The 11,275-nt window shown below is 38.6% G+C and overlaps 1 non-coding gene and 1 pseudogene across 1 annotated transcript; one reads left to right on the top strand and one right to left on the bottom strand.

The window, feature by feature from the left end:
• Positions 1 to 299: 299 nt before the first annotated feature.
• LOC131317275 (serine carboxypeptidase-like 31) lies at positions 300 to 10,918 on the bottom strand (annotated as a pseudogene).
• Positions 2,035 to 2,142, top strand: LOC131318260 (small nucleolar RNA snoR100). The gene has a single exon (XR_009197589.1). It is a non-coding gene; the product is annotated as a small nucleolar RNA snoR100 (small nucleolar RNA).
• Positions 10,919 to 11,275: the final 357 nt, after the last annotated feature.

Below are 11,275 nucleotides of genomic sequence, written 5' to 3'. Positions count from 1 at the left end.
AGAGAGCTTAAGCTGTATCTTGTGGACAATACGGGGATCCTTCCATCTGTGTCTCCACTGAACCACACACAAAATATCGACATTAAGAAAATTTAGGGTACTGCTTGATTGTTTTTCATTTTAGAATCCCTTTTGCTGAACAATTTTTTCAAAAATCGTTTCTTAAAACAAGTACATGCATTGTTTCCATTTTTCCTCATAAATGTTCTTAAAGGAATTTAAAACAAATTTTAAATGCCTGATATAAAAAACAGTAGTTCTTTTGAAAAAGCTAAATGAATCAAGGTCTGATAAGTGTTCTACAAAATTGATCTCGACAACCCAATCTGTAGAAAACCGGTCCAAGTTAGGAGAATGTACCCGTAGACCCATATTCTAAGGCCTGCGTTTATCAGTTTCTTGTAAATGGGAAGAACAGATTCCTTTGAATCTGACCAGGATTTGAATATTTCCATACTGCATCCATAATAATAGTCATGTAAGTATCCTGAAAGCCCTCTGCCCTTTTTGTCATACTTAAGAAGTCCCAAATACATAACCCAATTTATGGCGCGTGATCCTCTATCCCTTGTCCCGATACCCTCCCAGCTGCATGACCAACCTCGACCTTGAGATTTCAAGATTCCCACTAGATCGTACGGTTGGGCGTGTATTGAGACATTGTAGGAACTAGGAAGGATCCATGGCTTGTTATCACTAACTTGTGGGCAACACTAAAAAGATTACTATTGACAACCATCAGAAATAAGAGAGAAATTTTCATTACTTGCAGATACTCCATTGCTTGAGGTTTTGACCATCGCTAACATGGAGTGCCTTCTGCACATAGGGTCTGTTGTACTCGCGTATCCGTCGAGGCATGGATCATAACCACCCATAATCCTTAGCATCAGGTGAGAAGAAACAACTACCATCATTTTAACCAAATGAAGGAAAAAGATAAATGTCATTAGATATAGTGGCACCTTTTTCCCAACTCTGGCAAATATGTAAACAGAAACATTGTAGGATCCAACCACATTCGAAATATAAGGATACTCAAATTGGTGGCGAAAGGATTTGCTAAATATTTATGTGGTAAATTGCAGTCCTTATTTTAAATATGTTAGCTGTTTTAAATCGCGATGTCTGACCGACTAGTTAATATTGGATATGTTGATCTGTTTTGTTAAGTAAGGTTTTCCTATATAAAAGGGTATTAGGGGGCAGTACTGTTTTATGTGAGAAAGTCACGGTTTTTCTAGCAGATTATTCTCCTCTTCCAAGGCTAATTCATGTACTGATCTTTGCCCGTGGACGTATGCTTTTTAATATGAAACACAACCATTTTGTGTCCTTCGTGATGGTTAGTTTTATGCTCTCTTTTTTCATATGCAGACAGAACAAAAACTAAGATGACTGACAAATTACTGCTCACCATCTTAGATGTGCTCCTGAACATTACTTGCAGCGATGTCTGTTCCGAACCTGTGGAATTGCCGATGCAAACTGAGGTATAAAGGCTGTAGATGTCTATCACCTTGTACTGTTTGAGTACTTCATCAACAGCTTGACTACAGTACTCTTCATTGCTCCGTGTGTTATTGCTGTTGAAATCACATGAGTCCCTTATAGTTGTGTGAGTTTCATCAGATACCACAGCATGGCTCCAAGCGTAATCAACCAGACCTTTCCGGTCCTCAGAGTCACATGTTTCCGGATTTCGCAGCTGCAATTTAAAATAGTTATACTTATTCTTGTTGGGAAAAATATGTGGAATTTCCCACAAATAAATCATAAAGGAAATAAATAAATGCAGCAAACGTAATTCAAATGCGCAAATCACAAACCAAACGAACACAAGAAATTTTTACGTAGTTCCCCCAAAGTGTGAGGTACGTCTACGGGACCGGAGTCCGATTCTACTATCAACGAATGACTTACAAATGGGTTTACAAAGTGATTCAAGATCTCACAAACACCGTAAGGTGTATCCAACAAATACAACAATCAAGAGGAGAAGGCCTTGTTGTGCATACCGATGCTATGGACTATCAATGAAGAAAGCATAGTAATGTGCACATAAATTGATTTGGGTCTCTAGGCCTGCCCTTTCTAATGTCATTTGGCTTTGATTTGGGAGTATAGTTTACAACAAAACGTCATTGTAGCTTTTCGGTTCTTGGAAGTTTAGAAGGGCCACTGTTTTAGCTGTATTCTGAGAGTAGTCACTTTGTGCATATATTGCCAAATGTTAGGTTGTTTCTAATCATCTCCCGCTCATACCCTCAATGACTGGGGACTAAATAGGTTATGTTATATTGTTATATTGTTGTAAGAGGAGAAGGCCTCACCAAATAGATGAACAAAACCCTCCAAAATTGCCGAAATGGACAGCCCAAACCAGTAACTAATCTGCCCCCAAAATGGAATATTACGAGAAAGCTGTTGAAATAGGAGAACAAGATCTGCACTCGGAACTTTTCTTTTGGACCGTAGCACTCGCACACACTGCACTGGCTCTTGACCACCGAAATACACAACCACCACAGTCCACTATCTCTCGTTTTTCCTTTTCAGAGAGGCTACAAAATGCAATTACTTTTCCCCAGGAGACTTGATCTCTTTTTAGCTTCCAAGAGAAGTTTACAAATTAAGCATGTGCCAATCATGTGCCACAAATGTTTAGAATATTCTATCCAAAAAACTAGCCCACACAAACAAATGATCAATTGGGCAAAACACAAATTATAATTGGCCGGCTAACAAAATATTGAGCTTCCACTAAGGAGGGAACCCAACATTCTCCCCCTTTCTGACTTAAGTGGAAGAATCGACCAAACCAGATAAAGCTCAAAACTTCTCATGCTTGTCCTTCGACAAAGCGTTAGTCATCATATCCGAAGGATTATCATCCGTGCGAATTTTTTCAAGTTGCAACAACTTCATGTCAAGCGTGTCCTGTATCCAATGATATCTAACATCAATGTGCTTTGATCGAGAATAGAAAGTGGAATTCTTGCACAAATGCATTGCACTTTGAATATCACAAAAGAGAACATACCTCTCTTGATTCAAACCCAACTCTTGCAAGAACTTCTTCAAGCACAACAATTCCTTGCAAGCTTTGGTAATTGCAATGAACTCCGCTTCCGTAATTGATAAAGCGACACATTTTTGCAACCTTGATTGTCAATTGACAGCTCCCCCTGCAAAGGTCATCAAGTACCCCGAAGTGGACTTCTGAGAATCAACATCACCCGCTATGTCGGCATTCGTGAATCCATCCAACACAGCTTTACCATTTTCGAAACACAAACAAACTCTAGAAGTACCCCTGAGATACCTATGAATCTATTTCACAGCTGCCCAATGTTCTTTGTCCGGATTTAAAAGAAACCGACTGACAACTCTAACCGCATGAGCTAAATCCGGCCTTGTACAAATCATGACATACATCAAAGAACCAACTGCTGAAGCATATGGAAAATTTTCCATCTCCACCTTGTCTTTTTCACTTGTAGGACATTGTTTCGAACTAAGCTTAGTGGTTTGCAAGCAGACAACTCATGGGCTTCGCTTTATCCATATTGAACCTCTCAAGAATCTTTTCAATGTAGCTTTCTTGAGACAACCAAATCAGCCTCTTCTTTTGATCATGAGTAATTTTCATACCCAAAATTTACTTTGCCGATCACAAATTTTTCATAGCGAAGGATTTACTCAACTCCAACTTCAACTCGTTGATCTTCGTAGAATATTGTTCCACAATTAACATATCATCGACATAGAGCAAGAGAATAATAAAGTTCCCATCCGGAAACTTTTTCACAAACACACAATGATCTGAAGTGGTTCTTAAATAACCATGATCCACCATAAAAGAATCAAATTTCTTGTACCATTGCCTTGGAGTTTGTTCCATTGCCTTGGAGTTTGTTTTAAGCCATACAAGCTCTTCTTCAATTTGTAAACAAGGTTTGCCTTCCCTTTTTCTTTGAAGCCTTCGGGTTGCTCCATATAAATCTCCTCCTCTAAGTCACCGTGAAGGAACGCGGTTTTCACATCAAGTTGCCCGACTTCAAGATTCAAACTTGCGGCCATACCAAGAACAACACGAATGGAGGACATTTTCACAACGGGCGAAAAAATTTCATCAAAATCAATACCTTTTTTCTGCCCATGACCCTTTCACCACGAGGCGTGCCTTGTACCTTAAATTTTTCCCTTCATGCTTCAATCGGTAAACCCATTTGTTTTTCAAAGCTTTCTTACCCTTAGGTAATTTCACCAAATTGTAAGTGCGGTTGTCAAGCAAAGATTTCATTTCATCTTGTATAGCCCTAGCCCACTCACCTTTCTTTTCATGCTCAACGGCTTCTTGGTAGCTCTCGGGCTCCCCCTGTTCCGTTACCATTACAAATTCATCAGCAGAGTGCTTTCTTGACAGTTGCTTGTCTCTAACGGATCTTCTCAACTCCAATTGCGGTGGTGGCTCTTGAATTGGTTGCTCCCCTTCAATTTCCAACTCAACTTCATTCGGAACATCAACATTTTCACCAACTTCAAGAGGTAGCTGCACATCCTCTTCATTTTCAACATGTGTCGAAGGTGAAGGAGTTGGCTCCAAGTCAACAAGATCACTAGCAATTTCCTCCGGTTGTTCATCTTTGTTAAAGTCTTTAATTGTTTGATCTTCAAGAAACACAACATCTCTACTCCGAATGATTTTTTTGTTAATCGGATCCCACAATCTATAGCCAAATTCCTCATGCCCATAGCCAAGAAAAATGCATTGTCTTACCTTGTCATCAAGCTTGAACTTTTCATTTTTTGGAATGTAAACAAATGCCCGGCAACCGAAAACCCTCAAGTGATCATAAGTGACATCCTTGCCCGACCAAAATTTTTTCGGAACATCACCATTCAAAGGAACCGAAGGAGAAAAAATTAATTAAATCAACCCCTGTCCTCATTGCCTCCACCCAAAAAGACCTTGGCAATTTCGCATGTGGAAAGCACGCATCGCATCATTTCCACCATTGTGCAGTTCATCCTCTCGGCGACTCGATTTTGTTGAGAAGTTTTCTTGACGGTCTTTTGGCGTTTAATGCCTTGACTACGACAATATTCATCAAACGGCCGAAAATATTCACCACCATTGTCAGAACGAACACATTTCAACTTCTACCCGGTCTCTCTTTCAACTTTGGCCTGAAAATCTTTAAACACATCTAAAACTTGATTTTTAATTTTTAATGGATAAACCCATAATTTTTTTGAATGATCATCAAAATAAAGTGCACCACTATGAGATTTAACTTTTGAGGGACAACAAACATCCGAATGAACCAAGTCCAATACATTAGGTTTTCTAGTAAAAGACTTGAAACGAAATGCAACTCTATTTTATTTACCGGCCAAGCAATGAACACAAGTTTTAAGAGGGGTACCTTTCATACCGGGTAAGAGCTCTTTCTTGGCAAGAACGTGCATGCCCTTTTCACTCATATGCCCAAGCCTCTTGAGCCACAATTCGGTAGAGGAGCCATCATCAAGTGTATTTACAACCCCTTGCTAATTAATGCTTCCTTTCATCGTGTAAAGTGAGCAAGTCTTGTTCCCTTTAGCCACCACAAGAGAACCCTTCGTGAGCTTCCATTTTCCATTACCAAAATGGTTGTTGTAGCCTTCATCATCCAACTTTCCGGTAGAAATCAAATTGAGACGAATGTCCAACACATGCCTCACATCTTTAAGCACCAACTTGCACTCAACACTTGTTTCCAAGCAAATATTACCCATGCCAACAATTTTCGACAAACCTTCATTTCCCATACGAACACACCCAAAATCTCCTTCATTGTAGGAAGTGAAGAAATTAAATCGGCTCTTGAAGTGGCATGGAAAGAAGCACCCGAATCGATCACCCAATTAGTATCTTGGCTAACCAAATTAACACAACTCTCATCACATACAACCACAAGCTCACAATTAGAAGAGACTGCCATTGTGTTTTTCTTGCTTCTTTTTACCATGCTTCCCACGATTTCCTCCTAGAATTTGAGCTTTAGGCATTCCCGCTTCATGTGGCCTTTCTTTTTACAATAGTAGCACTCTATATCTTGTTTTGATGGTGATCTTCCCCTCAAACTCCCATGGCTTTGGTCACGATTGCGGGGAGTGCTACTTCTATCTCGAGATCTCCCTCTTAGGTTAACAACAAGTGCTTCTGAATGAGAAGAACTGGTGGATTTTCTTCTCGTCTCTTCATTCCACAAATTACTAATAACTTGGCTCATAGAAACAACTCCATCCGGCGCCGAGTTACTAACCGTCGCAACCAAAGTTTTCTAATTCTCAGGTAGAGAACTAAGAAGCATCAAAGCCTGCAACTCATCATCAAACACAATTTTCATAGAAGCAAGTTGATTAACATTGCTATTCATTTCATTCAAATATTCCGCAATAGACTTGCCCTCTTTATATTTCAAATTCACCAATTTTTTGAACAAGAATGCTTTGTTAGTGGCTGATTTTCTATCATAGAGCTAAACTTTCCAATTTCTTCCACAAATCATAAGCCGAAGTTTCGGTGGAGACATGATGAAAAACACTATCGTCAATCTATTGACGAATAAGCCCAATAGCTTTTCGATTCAAAGTGGTCCAATCCTCACGTTTCATATCAATGAGTTTAGGTGTATGACTCTCTACAGGCCCATGTAAGTCTCTACAATACAAGAAGTCTTCCATTTTAATTTTCAAAGTCACCCAATTAGTTCCATTGAAGCTAATCATTCTACCCACATTTCCTTCTATGATTTACACCAAAATAATAAACCCTAGCCAACCGTCGGCTCTGATACTAGTTGTTGGGAAAAAATATGGGGAATTTCCCACAAGTGAATCACGAAGGAAATAAATAAGTGCAGCAAACGTAATCCAAATGCGCAAATCACAAACCAAACGAACACAAGGAATTTTTATGTGGTTCCCCCAAAGTGTGAGGTACGTCCACGGGACCGGAGTCCGATTCCACTATAAACGAATGTCTTACAAATGGGTTTACAAAAAGATTCAAGATCTCACAAACACCCTCAGAGGTATCCAACAAATACAACAATCAAGCGAAGAAGGCCTCACCAAATAGATGAACAAAACCCTCCAAAGTTGCCGAAAAGGAGATCCCAAACCAGTAACGAATCTGCCCCCAAAATGGAATACAAAAAAGCTGTTGAAATAGGAGAACAAGATCTGCACTTGGAACTTTTCTTTTGGACCGTAGCACTCGCACACACTGCACTTGCTCTTAACCACCGAAATACACAACCACCACAGTGCACTATCTCTCGTTTTTCTTTTTCAGAGAAGCTACAAAATGCAATTACTTTTCCCCACGAGACTTGATCTCTTTTTAGCTTCCAAGAGAAGCTTACAAAGCTTGTGCCAATCATGTTCCACAAATGTTTAGAATATTCTATCCAAAAAACTAGCCCCACACAAACAAATGATCAATTGGGCAAAACGAAAATTATAATTGGGGTAACAAAATATTGGACTTCCACTAAAGAGGGAACCCAACAATTCTGAACAACGACAATAATATACAGAATTGACAAGCAATTAAGTTTCAAGCTTCTCGTCATAAGTGAATTGTTCAAGATTTTTGGACACAATTTAATATTTTAGTCATAAGTTAATATATTGTTCAAGATTTTTGGACAAAATTCAATATTTTAGTTCGTCTCAACTAGAAAAACTGGGAAAGTAAGAAAAGCATAGACCATATGGGGAAAAAGCACAATAAGGACAAATTAAAGAGGAAAATCAATGTTTATGCATTTGAATTTTTAGCGATATAGTCCACTCATTTTTACTTTTTCTATTTGTGTAACATTCTTTTATCTTTGAGGTGCTTTAAAGTTCTATTTAATAACTTAAAGGGGTAAAGTGCATTTTTTTTAAAGAAGTTGTGCATGTGTGCCGTGTGTGTGCCGAGGTGTGTGTGTGTTCTTATCAAAAAAAAAAGAAAAGAAAGAAACCCAGGAGTTCTATATTCTCTATGTTAGAGAGAGAGAGAGAGAGAGAGAGAGAGAGAGAGAGAGAGAGAGAGAGAGAGATCAACAGAGGAAGAAGAAGGAGAAGAGGAAAAAAAAAGAAAATTAGGGCTAGGCTTGAATTGAAGCTTAATTAGGTAACTTTCATCTTCTTAAGTGTTGAAATTCATGTTTTCCATGCTAAGTCTCATATTCAGCGTCTTTTATGCACTGAATTGAAGCCATGGGAGAGGGTTTTTGAGGTTGGAGTGAGTTATATTTCAGAAAATTCGTGTATATTATGAATATGCATAACTGTATTTGAATCAAGTTGAATCTGTCCTGTTTTTGACAAATTTTTCTCATCACCACGCCAACCATATTATTTTCTGGTAATTTTACTGGAGATGCCTCTGTGTGTGTAGCTTATGTCGTAAACATTTCAGAATTTTCTGAGAAATATGGAAAAAGATAAAAATCATGAACCGAGCTGCTGTTAGATTCGCGTCTGGGTAGACAGCACAGACACTTTTTGAAAAAACAGACATATCTCCTAGCTCGGGTATCGGTTTTACGCACCGTTTCTTGATTTTGAAACTAGACTCGTATATCTTTCTGAATATGTATGGGTTGTGTCGTGGTTCTTTCTAGATTATAGCAGTTTTTGAATTGAAGTTCAGGTTTGGGTACTTCTAAAATTCTAGACAGCTTTTGGTTTGTGTTCTTCATGAAATTCCTCAAGTTTAAGCATGCTGGGTGGACATGGGTTCTCATGAGTCTTAAACATTGATCAATTTGTGATACTTTGGTGTTGGAATTATTGGAAAAGATTGAGTATGTGATTTTTAATGAGCATTCGATCGCAGACTGTTCTGCTGGAATTGTGATTTCTGTTTAGATGTGTAACTTCATTTGAGCGTATCTTGGTCATTCGGACTCCGTTTAGGACAAATTTTATATTGAGATTGATGTTTTGACAGTGTACTTTCTAATGGTTATAGTCTCGGAATCTAACTCTAAACCTATAGAATTCTATAGTCAGAATTTGTCGGTGGTTCTGCTGCGTGTTTGTGAATTCTTAATTGGCATTATGGTGCAAATTGGTGAATTTACTTTTATTCGGCATTTGTTATGTAGTTGAGTTGATGCAAAATATTGTTAATATATTATATATTTGACAAGCCTTTCAAGTATTTATATACTAAAATGTTTGGCTTGTGGATAGGTGACGAGTTGGTGAATCAAGGAGCACTGAAACCATAGTTGTACTTTCTTTTGGAGTACGAGGTAAGTGTTTGATTCATAGATGTTGTTCTATATTAAATTGAACTTGATTGTTGGCTCAATGCCCAGTGATTGGCTTTATGCCAAAAGGCTTTAATGTCTTAAGTTATTGGCTGTGTGCCCAGTGATTGGCTTTATGCCATATGGCTTTATGCCTTAAATTATTGGCTGTGTGCCCGGTGTTGCTTTTAATTGCTTGGTTTACTGTTTAATAAGTTGAGATTATCTTTTAGCTGTATCTTTAATATGGAATTGCATCTATGTCTCATAAACACTCCTGGATTCCATTTTGGAATCCAGTTTTGCAGGCGTTGTAGATATCCACTGCTGATCGTCGTGTGGTTGTACCCTTGCTTAGGGTAGCATGTCTGGAAGGTTGGACTAGTTTTGGCGAAATATTGTAGATAGGGATGTAGTTGCGGCCTTTGTTAATGTCTAGTTCATTGTATAGCTTAATGTTTTTTTTGAGACTTCCGTTGTGTTTGTAAGAACGATATATTTTGCATTATCAATAAAACGACTGTTGGTTAACTTAATTGCTAGAACTTAAGTTATAGGTTTGGGTTGGTGGTTAATGTTGCACCCTCACGTCGTTTTTGGGCTCATTTGAGTGTTGGCCTGGGGTGGGGTGTGACAATTTGTCTACTCAAGACGAATCGGAAAATTAAAATGTAATGACCCACTCAGCTGACCTGCTAACTCTTAGCCTGACCACGTGGATCAAAAGGTTAGCCTTGAGTTATACAGTAGCTCGTGGAGTTTCAGTATATGTCCCACAACTGGTCGACAATTTCCCCACCTTATGATGCAAGGTCCTCGTTGCATTGCCCTTGCAACTGACCAGGGTAGTGCTCTAGAATCATCAAACAAAATCAAACCAACAACCAAATCCAAAGTCCAGGGTCTACATGGTCGTGTACACGGATTGCTCTGGTACGACCTGTAACAATCTGCCCAACTGACCTGCTAACCCTTAGTCTGACAACGTGGCTCAAAAGGTTAACCTCAAGTTATACACTAGCTCGTAGTGTTTCATTTTATATCCCATATTCCCTTTCATAAGCCACATCAGGACTATTGGGACGGGCTCTCACATAAAAAGTTGGCCAAAAGTTGAAATGAAAAAAAGTTTGCTGAAGACAAAAAAAAATTGCAAAAAAAGAAGACAAAAAAAAATTGCAAAAAAAAAAGCTGCCAGATAAACCAAAGGGCACATACGGGAATACTATAAAAAAGAAGAAGAAGAAGATAGAAACAACAAAGATCAGAATTAAATCATGAAGGCGAAAATAATCTATTACGTGGAAACGGGCTTGTGAAATAAATGTTATGGAAATGGCAATGGCAATACCAATATGCCCCTCAGGTCATATCAGGAACAATTGAGATGGATCCTTGTTCTTGTCAAGGATGAGCTCAGCCAATTCCGGCACATATTTCCCTATGATGACATGGAAAAGCACAAGTCATATCAGGAACAATTGAGACTGATGCCAAAAAGGGTTGTGATTCTTGTGAAGGTGAAATAACTGCGTAGCTCTCCCCTGCTACATAAAACATCCTTGATTTATACGATGGGAACTTGAGGAACCATTTATGTAGGAATGTATAAGCATCGTTCGCTGTTACAAATAAATGCAAAATAATTAGGTTGACAGGCTTCTGACTATCAAACACATCTTAGTGGTCAAAAGTCCACGAGTTACTAATCTTAGACTTTTTTTAACCGAAGCAGTCCAAGTAAGGGTCCTTCTTTTAGTTAGAATTGCTTCTTCTTCTTATTTTTCCTCATTTTAGCAATCGCAGAGGTATGTCGATTTTTATCGCCACTGTGATAGTCTGGTAGATCTATGGCCCCAAATAAAAACACCATCACAAATACGTACAGGTGTCAAATGGGCGGATTTGAGCCAAAATGAGTAAGTTGTAAGTGGGTTGGATCTTTAATGGGTCATTGACCCATTTAGACCCAT

Source organism: Rhododendron vialii, chromosome 2a, assembly GCF_030253575.1.
Source record: "Rhododendron vialii isolate Sample 1 chromosome 2a, ASM3025357v1".
Lineage (NCBI taxonomy): Eukaryota > Viridiplantae > Streptophyta > Magnoliopsida > Ericales > Ericaceae > Rhododendron > Rhododendron vialii.
Note: the sequence above shows the minus strand (reverse complement) of the source record. Positions and strands in the feature narration are given on the sequence as shown.